We start from the raw sequence: 13,021 nt of genomic DNA on the forward strand, positions 1-13,021 counted from the left end.
TGCAACTGTATGAAATTCAGAACGTCACATCATTAACTGAATCGAAGTTCTTGTATTAAATACTATTATTTAAGCAAGTTGAATCGCATCCTTGTTCTGTTCTTTTATATAAGCATATACCCTAAATCACATATTTTTGTAACGTAACACAACCCAAGGGTATACTATAAATCTTTTCTTTCTCTTTTACTAGTATGTATTATTCTTTGGTCACTAGCAACCCTAGGCGTCTGATGGAATAGCAGGCCTGCATAATGGCATATGCATCGCAAACAAAAACAAGAAAAAATGTGATACAAAGTATCACAGCGGGCACACAAACAGATCTACCATGTAAATATTTTGAAGTTGGTGATGGCTGATGTCGAGTCAAGGCTATGAAGGAATTCAAAGAGACCTATTTTGGTAAAACATTAGTATATGCACAACTACAGTTTATATTAAACACTTCTTCCAGGTTTTAGTACAACTATAAGTTTTACAGGAGACAAAGTTTTGTGACAGACAGACAGCACTAAATCAATATGTCTGTTGCTTACTCGGGAAAACACAAAAATAAGGCAAACCAAAGTTACAGTTCTTGCACAAGCACAGCTGTCAATGGGTTTAAAGTAATTCCTTTCCATATACATGAACTAGTTCATTTGTATAAACCATTGAAGCAAAAACAACTTCGAAAATACAACAGATTAAAGAGAAATCATTTCTTAAATGAAATGATCAATAATGGATTGGCAAACAACATTGGTTCAAACAATTGTAAATAAAATACCTAAAAAAAGTAATTTAATCCGTGATATCTTCTCATCTTTTCACCAGACCAGCAAAAAAAATAATACTCAATTCATTTCAATGACCTGCCATTTTCAATAAAAATACACAAACATCCGTCTTTACATACACTTTAAGGAGTATATAAAATAAATAAAAACAAAATAAGTCTTAAAAATCTTTAATTCCATTTTTTCCCTTCTTTGTCTATATGGTCAGCAATAGGTCAGCAACTGTACTATATTTCTATATCATCAGCTAACTCGTCAGCACTTTAGTACGTGCCCAAAAACGTTGCGAAAACAAACGTACGAAAGACAACTCTGTAAAAAAAATAGACTGTGTCTAGATCATTAATGTCAAAAGTAACACCGTGTATTTAATGACGAGACAGTCATTATGGTAAGAACGACAACTCATGTATTCTAGGGAAAATTGACTGTGTCTACATTTTCAGCTCAAAAGTACTTGATTTTTTTAGGAAAAAGAGACGCATATTTTCAACCAAGTTCTTAAGTCTCCATAAACCTTTTACTCACCACTTATTAAATATAGCGGGCCGCTGCAGCGCTCATTGCCCCTAGGGTATTCTACAATATAGCAATTATTTAACATACAAATGTCTATTTTTTCCGTGAAGTTTACACTTCTATATTTAGTGAGATAATGATAATCTTTTGTTTCTAAGAGTTTATAATGGTATGCCAGCGCTTATTGGTATGACGAATCATTTGGGTCAAAGCCCAACTGAAATAGTAGTCAAGCAATCCAAATTTAAAACCTATATATTATTTGCACCTCTTAATAGATATGTAGGCATCCAATCAAATTGCTTGCTTCATGCCAGCGTTTTCATACGGCTGTGTTAGACTATACCTTTTGTGACAATCAGACGTTCATTATTTAAAATATTTGTTCTCATGATAAAGCGACAAATATTGGGACAGACAGACAGAAATGTTTATTCTCGTAAACATGTTATTTAACAGTTTCTTGACAAACTATAGAAAATATAAACACACATATAAATATTCAGTATGGCCACAACGATGCATGGCCTAAATACAAAGAAAAGATAATAGAATAAGTAAGTTGGGATGTAATGTATATGAAAAAATATTGTTTAGTAAGACCGACGTCAATATCAGTCTGTCAAAATACTTGCTTTTCATATACATGGCTGCCAATCACGTGACCTTTGTTGTGATTAAGTAGAAAACCTGCTTTCTACATAGTCGGCGAGCGCCGGTAAGTTTTCATGTTTTTCATCTTTAGTCATCGTTTCGACAATTTTACCATATAAATCATAGGCACATGCTCTCGTATGAAAACTTTCTGCAAAGTAATGAAGCAAACTACGGGGAAAACTGTAAGAAAAATAATACCAACATGTCGAGGAAATTGTGCACTAAAACATGGCCGTTAAAATTTGACACAATATACTGATTAAAGATGAAAAACATAAAAACTTAACGGCACTCGTCGAGTTTGCGTACGCTATAGTCGTTTTTCTACTTTATAATAACAATGGTCACGTGGCAGCCGAGTCACTGAAAGGAAGAAATAAATTAAATAATACCAATTCGCGAAAAATGATATCCCGTATAGAAAGGGAGGTCAGTATTATTTACGCAGTGTGCAGGTTATTACTCAGTTATTTGACCGGAGTAAATACAGCATACAAAAAACAAGAAAGGTAATCATATTTTCAACCAGCCATTTGTAGTTTGTATGAAAATATAAAATATCGATAGTTAAGCATAAGTATTTAACACTCACAATTGTCCAACTTCTTTTGGAAAAGTATAAACTTAAGTAATATTTATTTACAGTTTACAGCGTCTATCATATAATTAATATAGGTAAGGTTCCGGAAACTAGTCACACAATCAATGTTATTTCCATTTAAAAACAGCACTATATATAGTGGACAGTTGTATTAAAATCGGCTTATATACTGCTATCGCTCAAGATCTTCCCAAGAACTTGAGAAAAACAAGTTTCTGTTAGGCAGTGCCGCTTAAACACACAAGCCCGTCAGCTCGCCCTCTGTCGTTCCATTTAGAACGAATTCATACGACTGACAAGGTTAACAACACATGAAATTTAACACGCATTTTGTATTAACATATCAGGACACCTTATATTGGATTCTATCTACAGGACACCTAATACTGTATTCTACCCACAGCACACCTTATACACATGTATTTGATTCTACCCACAGTAAACCTTATACTGGATTCTACCAACAGCACACCTTATACTGGATTCTACCAACAACACACCTAATACTGGATTCTACAAACAGCACACCTTAAACTGGATTCTACCAACAGGACACATACTATTGGATTTTACCAACAACACACCTTATAATGGATTCTACCAACAGCAAACCTAATATTGGATTCTACCAACAACATACCTTATACTGGATTCTACCAACAGCATACCTAATACTGGATTCTACCAACAACACACCTAATACTGGATTCTACCAACAGCACACCTTATACTGGATTCTACCAACAGCACACCTAAAACTGGATTCTACCAACAGCACACCTAAAACTGGATTCTACCAACAGCATACCTAATACTGGATTCTACCAACAACACACCTGATACTGGATTCTAACAACAGCATACCTAATACTGGATTCTACCAACAACACACCTAATACTGGATTCTACCAACAACACACCTTATACTGGATTCTACCAACAACACATCTTATACTGGATTCTACCAACAGCACACCTAAAACTGGATTCTACCAACAGCACACCTAATACTGGATTCTACCAACAGCACACCTTATACTGATTTCTATCAACAACACACCTAATACTGGATTCTACCAACAACACACCTTATACTGGATTCTACCAACAGCAAACCTTATACCGAATTCTACCAACAATACTCCTTATACTGAATTCTACCAACAACACACCTTATACTGGATTCTACCCCAAGGACACCTTATACTGGTTTCTACCAACAAAACACCTTATACTACATTCTACCAACATCACACCTAATACTGGATTCTACCAACAGCACACCTTATACTGGATTCTACCAACAGCACACCTTATACTGAATTCTACCAGCAACACACCTAATACTGGATTCTACCCACAACACACATTATACTGGATTCTACCAACAGCACACCTAATACTGAATTCTACCAACAGCACACCTAATACTGGATTCTACCAACAGCAGACCTTATACTGGGATCTACCAACAACACACCTTATACTGGATTTTAACAACAGGATACCCAATACTGGCCTCTTTACACAGGACACCTTATACTGGTCTCTACCCACAGGACACCTAATACTGGTCCCTATTCACAGGACACCTAAAACTGGTCTCTATTCACAGATCACCTTATACTGGATTCTACCCACAGGACACCTAATATGGGTCTCTACCCTTAGAACACCTAATACGGGTCTCTACCCACAGAACACCTTATACTAGTCTCTACCCACATGACACATAATACTGCGGGTCTCTACCCACAGCACACCTTATACTGGTTTCTACCCACAGGACACCTAACACTGATATCTACCCACAGGACACCTAATACTGAATTCTACCCAAAGGACACCTAATACGGCGGGTTTCTACCCACAGGACACCTAATACGGCGGGTCTCTACCCACAGGACACTTAATACGGCAGGTTTATTTCCATAGGACACCTTATACTGGTCTCTATCCACAGGACACATTATACTGGTCTCTACCGACAGGACCTCTAGTACTGGATTCTACCCACAGGACACCTACTTCTGGAATCTCCCACATGGTACTTAATAGTTAATACTGGTCTCTACCCACAAGACACCTAATATTGGTCTCTACCCACAGGACGCCTTATACTGGTCTCTACCTACAGGACCCCTAATACTGGATTCTACTCACTGGACACCTAATACTGGAATCTACCCACAGGATACTAAAAGTTAATACTGGTCTATACCCACAGGACACCTAATACTGGTCTTTACCCACAGGATTCCTAAAACTGGTCCCTACACCCAGGACACCTAATACTGGTATTTACCCACAGGATTCCTAAAACTGGTCTCTACCCACAAGACATCTAATACTGGTCCCTACTCACAGGACACCTTATTATAGATTCTACCCACATGACACCTTTTACTGGTCTCTTTCCACATGACATCTTATTCTGGTCTCTACTACAGGACACCTTATACTGTTTTTACCCACAGGTCCCCTAATACTGGATTCTACCAACAGCACACCTAAATCTGGATTCTACCAGCAACACACCTTATAATGAATTCTACCAACAGCACACCTTTTACTGCATTCTACCTACAGCACACATTGTACTGGTCTATACCTACAGCACACCTTGTACTGGTCTCTACCTACAGCACACCTAGTACTGGTCTCTACCATTAGCAAACCTAATACTGGTCTCTACCTACAGCACACCTTATACTGGATTCTACCAACAAAACACCTTATACTAGATTCTACCTACAGCACAGCTTATACTAGATTCTACCTACAGCACACGTTGTACTGGATTCTACCTATAGTCCACCTTATACTGGATTCTACGAACAGCAAACCTAATACTGGTCTCTACATACAGCACACCTTGTACTGGATTCTACCTACAGCTCACCTTATACTGGATTCTACCTACAGCACACCTTATACTGGATTCTACATACAGCACACCTTGTACTAGATTCTATGAACAGCACACCTAATACTGGTCTCTACCTACAGCACACCTTATACTAGATTCTACCTACAGCACACCTTATATTGGATTCTACCAACAATACACCTTATAATGAAATCTACCTACAGCACACCTTGTACTGGATTCTAAGAACAGCACACCTTATACTGGTCTCTACCTAATGCACACCTTATACTAGATTTTACCAACAGCACACCTTGTTTTGGTCTCTACCTACATCACACCTTATACTGGATTCTACCTACAGCACACCTTGTACTGGTCTCTACCTAAAGCACACCTTATACTGGATTCTACCTACAGCACACCTTGTACTGGTCTCTACCTACAGCACACCTAATACTCGTCTCTACCTACAGCACACCTTGTACTGGATTCTACCTACAGCAAACCTTGTACTGGTCTCAACTTACAGCATACCTTGTACTGGATTCTACCTACAGCACACCTTGTACTGGTCTGTACCTACAGCAAACCTTGTACTGGTCTCTACTTACAGCAAACCTTGTACTGGATTCTACCTACAGCACACCTTGTACTGGTCTGTACCTACAGCAAACCTTGTACTGGTCTCTACCTACAGCAAACCTTGTACTGAATTCTACCTACAGCACACCTTCTACTGGTCTCTACCTACAGCAAACCTTATTCTGGTCTCTACCTACAGAACACCCTGTACATGGGCTTTACCTACAGCACACCTAATATAAGTCTCTACCTACGGCACACCTTGTACTGGATTCTACCAACAGCACACCTTGTACTGGTTTCTACCTACAGCACACCTTGTACTGGATTCTACCTACTGCACACCTTGTACTGGTCTCTACCTACAGCACACCTTGTACTGAATTCTACCTACAGCACACCTTGTAGTGGTCTCTACCTACAGCACACCTTGTACTGAATTCTACCTACAGCACACCTTCTACTGGTCCCTACCTACAGCACACCTAATACTGGTCTCTACCTACAGAACACCCTGTACATGGGCTCTACCTACAGCACACCTAATATTGGTTTCTACCTACAGCACACCTTGTACTGGATTCTACCTACAGCACACCTTGTACTGGTTTCTACCTACAGCACACCTTGTACTGGATTCTACCTACAGCACACCTTGTACTGGTCTCTATCTACAACACACCTTGTACTGGTCTCTTCCTACAGCACACCTTGTACTGGTTTCTAACTAAACCACACATTGTACTGGATTTTACCTACAGCACACCTTTTACTGGATTCTACCTACAGCACACCTTGTACTGGATTTAACCTACAGCACACCTAATACTGAATTCTACCAACAACACACCTTGTAATGGATTCTACCTACAACACACCTTGTACTGGATTCTACCTACAGCACACCTTGTACTGGTCTCTACCTACAGCACACATTGAACTGGTCTCTACCTTCAGCACATCTTGTACTGGATTCTACCTACAGCACACCTGGTACTTGTCTCTACCTACAGCACACCTTGTACTGGTCTCTACCTACAGCACACCTTATACTGGATTCTACCTACATCACTCCTTGTACTGATCTCTACCTACAGCACACCTAATATTGGTCTCTACCTACAGCACACCTTGTACTGGTCTCTACCTACAGCACACCTAGTACTGGTCTCTACCTACAGCTAACCTAGTTCAGGTCTCTAAATACAGCACACCTAGTACTGGTCTCTACCTTTAGCACACCTAATACTTGTATCTACCTACAGCACACCTTCTACTGGATTCTACCAACAACACACCTTATACTAGATTCTACCTACATCACAGATTATACTAGATTCTACCTACAGCACACCTTGTACTGGATTCTACCTATAGGAAACCTTATACTAGATTCTACAAACAGCACACCTAATACTGGTCTCTACCTACAGCACACCTTGTACTGGATTCTATCTACAGCACACCTTGTACTGGATTCTACCTACAGCACACCTTATACTGGATTCTATGTAAAGCACATCTTTTACTGGATTCTATCTACAGCACTCCTTGTACTGGATTCTACGAACAGCACACATAATACTGGTCTCTACCTACTCCATACCTTGAACTGGATTTTATCTTCAGCACACACCATACTATATTCTACCTACAGCACAGCTTATACTGGATTCTACCTACAGCACACCTTGTACTGGATTCTAAGATCAGCACACCTTATACTGGTCTCTACCTACAGCACACCTTGTACTGGTCTCTACCTACAGCACACCTTGTACTGGTCTCTACCTACAGCACACCTTATACTGCATTTTACCTACAGCACACCTTGAACTGGTCTCTACCTACAGCACACCTTATACTGGATTCTACCTACAACACACCTTGTACTGGATTTTACCTACAGCACACCTTGTACTGGTCTCTACCTACATCACACCTTGTACTGGATTCTACCTACAGCACACCTTATACTGGATTCAACCTACAGCACACCTAATACTGGTCTCTACCTACAGCACACCTTGTACTGGATTCTACCAACAACGAACCTAATGCTGGATTCTTCCTACAGAACCCCTTATACTGGATTCTACCAACAACACACATTATAATGGATTCTACCTACAGCACACCTTGTACTGGATTCTACGAACAGCACACCTTATACTGGTCTCTACCTACAGCACACCTTGTACTGGTCTCTATCTACAACACACCTTGTACTGGTCTCTTCCTACAGCACACCTTGTACTGGTCTCTCACTAAACCACACCTTGTACTGGATTTTACCTACAGTACACCTTATACTGGATTCTACCTAAAGCACACATTGTACTGAATTTTACCTACAGCACTTCTAATACTTGTCTCTACTTACAGCACACCTTGTACTTGTCTCAACCTACAGCACACCTAATACTGGTCTCTACCTACTGCACATGTTGTACTGGATTCTACCTACAACACACCTTGTACTGGATTCTATCTACAGCACACCTTGTACTGGATTCTACCTACAGCACACCTTGTACTGGATTCTACCTACAGCACACCTTGTACTGGATTATGCCTTAAGCACACCTTGTACTGGTATCTACCTAGAGCACACCAAAAACTGGTCTCTACCTAAAGCACACCTTGAACTGGATTCAAACTACAGCACACCTTATACTGTTCTCTACCTACATCACACTTTACACTGGATTCTACCTACATTACACCTCCTTCTACTGTTCTCTACCTACAGCACACTTAATACTTGTCTCTACCTACAGCACACCTTGTACAAGGGCTCTACCTACAGCATAACTAATACTGGTCTATACCTACAGCACACCTTGTACTGGATTCTACCTACAGCACACCTTGTACTTGTCTCTACTTACAGCACATCTTGTACTGGATTCTACCTACAGCACACCTTGTACTGGTCTGTAACTACAGCAAACCTAGTACTGGTCTCTACCTACAGCACACCTTGTACTGAATTCTACCTAGAGCACACCTTGTACTGATCTCTACCTACAGCACAACTTGTACTGGATTCTACCTACAGCACACCATGTACTGGTATTTACCTACAACACACATTGTATTGGTCTCTTCCTAGAGCACACCTTGTACTTGTCTCTACCTACAGCACACCTTGTACTGGATTCTATCTAAAACACCTTGTACTGGATTCTACCTAAAGCACACCTTGAATTGGAGTCTAACAAAACACACCTTGTACTGGATTTTACCTACAACACACCTTGTACTGGATTCTACCTACAGCACACCTTGTACTGGTCTCTACCTACATCACACCTTGTACTGGACTCTACATACAACACACCTTATACTGGATTCAACCTACAGCACACCTAATACTGGTCTCTACCTACAGCACACCTTGTACTGGATTCTACCAACAGCACACCTAATACTTGATTCTACCTACAGAACACCTTATACTGGATTCTACCAACAACACACATTATAATGGATTCTACCTACAACACACCTTGTACTGGATTCTAAAGACAGCACACCTTATACTGGTCTCTACCTACAGCACACCTTGTACAGGTCTCTACCTACAGCACACCTTGTACTGGTCTCTTCCTACAGCACACCTTGTACTGGTCTCTAACTAAACCACACATTGTACTGGATTCTACCTACAGCACACCTTATACTGGATTCTACCTAAAGCACACCTTGTATTGGATTCAACCTACAGCACTTCTATTATTTGTCTCTACCTACAGCACACCTTGTACTTGTCTCAACCTACAGCACACCTAATACTGGTCTCTACCTACAGCACACCTTGTACTGGATTCTACCAACAGCACACCCAATACTGGATTCTACCTACAGCACACCTTGTACTGGATTCTACATACAGCACACCTTGTACTGGATTATACCTAAAGCACACCTTGTACTGGTCTCTACCTAGAGCACACCAAAATCTGGTCTCTAAAATAACAGCATACCTTGAACTGGATTCTACCAACAACAGACCTTAAACTGGTCTCTACCTACAGCACACCTAATACTGGATTCTACCAACAGCACACCTTGTACTGGATTCTACCAACAACACACCTTATACTGGATTCTACTTACAGCACACCTAATACTGGATTCTACCTACTGCACACCTTGTACTGGACTCTACCTACAGCACACCTTGTACTGGACTCTATCTACAGCACACCTTAAACTGGATTCTACCCACAGCACACCTTGTACTGGATTCTACCTACAGCACACCTTGTACTGGTCTCTACCTATACCACACCTTGTACTGGATTCTACGTACAGCACACCTTCTACTGGATTCTACCTACTGCACACCTTGTACTGGATTCAACCTACAGCACACCTAATACTGGATTCTACCAACAACACACCTTGTACTGGATTCTACCTATAACACACCTCGTACTGGATTCTACCTACAGCACACCTTGTACTGTCTCTACCTACAGCACACCTTGTAATGGATCCTTTCTATAGCACATCTTATACTGGATTCTACGAACAGCACACCTAATACTGGTCTCTACCTACAGCACACCTTGTACTGGTCTCTACCTACAGCACACCTTGTACTGGTCTCTACCTACAGCACACCTTGTACTAGTCTTTATCAACAGCACACCTTGTTCTGGTCTCTACCTACAGCACACCTTATACTGGTCTATACCTACAGCACACCTTGTTCTGGTCTCTACCTACAGCACAACTTGTACTGGTCTCTACCTACATCACACCTTGTACTGGTCTCTACCTACAGCACACCTTGTACTGGTCTCTACCTACAACACACCTTGTACTGGTCTATACCTACAGCACACCTTATACTGGATTCTACCTACAGCACACCTTGTACTGGACTCTACCTACAGCACTCCTTACACTGGATTCTACCTACAGCACAACTTCTACTGGTCTCTACCTCAAGCACAACTAATACTTGTCTCTATCTACAGCACACTTGTACATGTGTTCTACCTACAGCACACCTAATACTGGTCTCTACCTACAGCACACCTTATACTGGATTCTACATACAGCACACCTTATACTGGATTCTACCAACAACACACCTTATAGTGGATTCTACCTACAGCACACCTTGTACTGGATTCTACGAACAGCACACCTTATACTGGTCTCTACCTACAGCACACCTTATACTAGATTCTACCTACAGAACACCTTGTACTGGTCTCTACCTACAGCACACCTTATACTGGATTCTACCTACAGCACACCTTATACTGGATTCTACCTACATCACTCCTTGTACTGGTCTCTACCTACAGCACACCTAATATTGGTCTCTACCTACAGCACACCTTGTACTGGTCTCTACCTACAGCACACCTTGTACTGGTCTCTACCTACAGCACACCTTGTACTGGTCTCTACCTACATCACACCTTATACTGGATTCTACCTACAGCACACCTTGTACTGGTCTCTACCTACAGCACACCTAATACTATTCTCTACCTACAGCACACCTTATACTGGATTCTACCTACAGCTCACATTTTACTGGTCTCAACTTACAGCAAACCTTGTACTGGATTCTACCTACAGCACACCTTGTACTGGTCTGTACCTAAAGCACACCTTGTACTGGTCTCTACCTACAGCACACATTCTACTGGTCTCTACCTACAGCACACCTAATACTGGTCTCTACCTACAGCACACCCTGTACATGGGCTCTACCTACAGCACACCTTGTACGGATTCTACCTACAGCACACCTTGTACTGGTTTCTATCTACAGCACACCTTGTACTGGATTCTACCTACAGCACACCTTGTACTGGTCTCTACTTACAGCACACCTTTTACTGGTATCTTCCTACAGCACACCTTGTAATGGTCTCTACATAAACAACACCTTGTACTGGATTCTACCTACAGCACACCTTTTACTGGATTCTACCTACAGCACACCTAGTACTGGTCTCTACCTACAGCACACCTAATACTGGTCTCTACCTTTGGCACACCTAATACTTGTATCTACCAACAGCACACCTTATACTGGATTCTACCAACAACACACCTTATATTAGATTCTACCTACAGCACAGCTTGTACTGGATTCTACCTACAGCACAACTTGTACTGGATTGTACCTATAGTACACCTTATACTGGATTCTACAAACAGCACACCTAATACTGGTCTCTACCTACAGCACACCTTGTACTGGATTATACGAACAGCACACCTAATACTGGTCTCTACCTACTGCACACCTTGTACTGGATTCTATCTACAGCATACTTCATACTGGATTCTACCTACAACACACCTTATACTGGATTATACCAACACACACCTTGTACTGGATCCTACGAACAGCACACCTTTATACTGGTCTCTACCTACAGCAAACCTTGTACTGGATTCTACCTACAGCACACCTTATACTGGATTCTACGAACAGCACACCTAATACTGGTCTCTACCAACAGCACACCTTGTACTGGATTCTACCTACAGCACACCTTATACTGGATTTTACCTACAGCACACCTGATACTGGATTCTACTTAAAGCACATCGTGTACTGAATTCTACTTATAGCACACCTTGTACTGGATTCTACGAAAAGCACACCTAATACTGGTCTCTACTACACAGCACAGCTTATACTAGATTCTATCTACAGCACACCTTATACTGGTTTCTACCTACAACACATCTTATACTGGATTCGACCAACAACACACCTTATACTGGATTCTACCTACAGCACACCTTGTACTAAATTCTACGAACAGCACACCTTATACTGGTCTTTACCTACAGAACACTTTGTACTGGTCTCTACCTACAGCACACCTTGTACTGGTCTCTACCTACAGCACACCTTGTACTGGTCGTACCTAGAGCACACCTTGTAATGGATTCTACCTACAGCACACCTTGTACTGGTCTGTCCCTACAGCACACCTTGCACTGGTCTCTACCTACAGC

This window comes from Mya arenaria, chromosome 4 (assembly GCF_026914265.1).
Source record: "Mya arenaria isolate MELC-2E11 chromosome 4, ASM2691426v1".
Classification (NCBI taxonomy): domain Eukaryota; kingdom Metazoa; phylum Mollusca; class Bivalvia; order Myida; family Myidae; genus Mya; species Mya arenaria.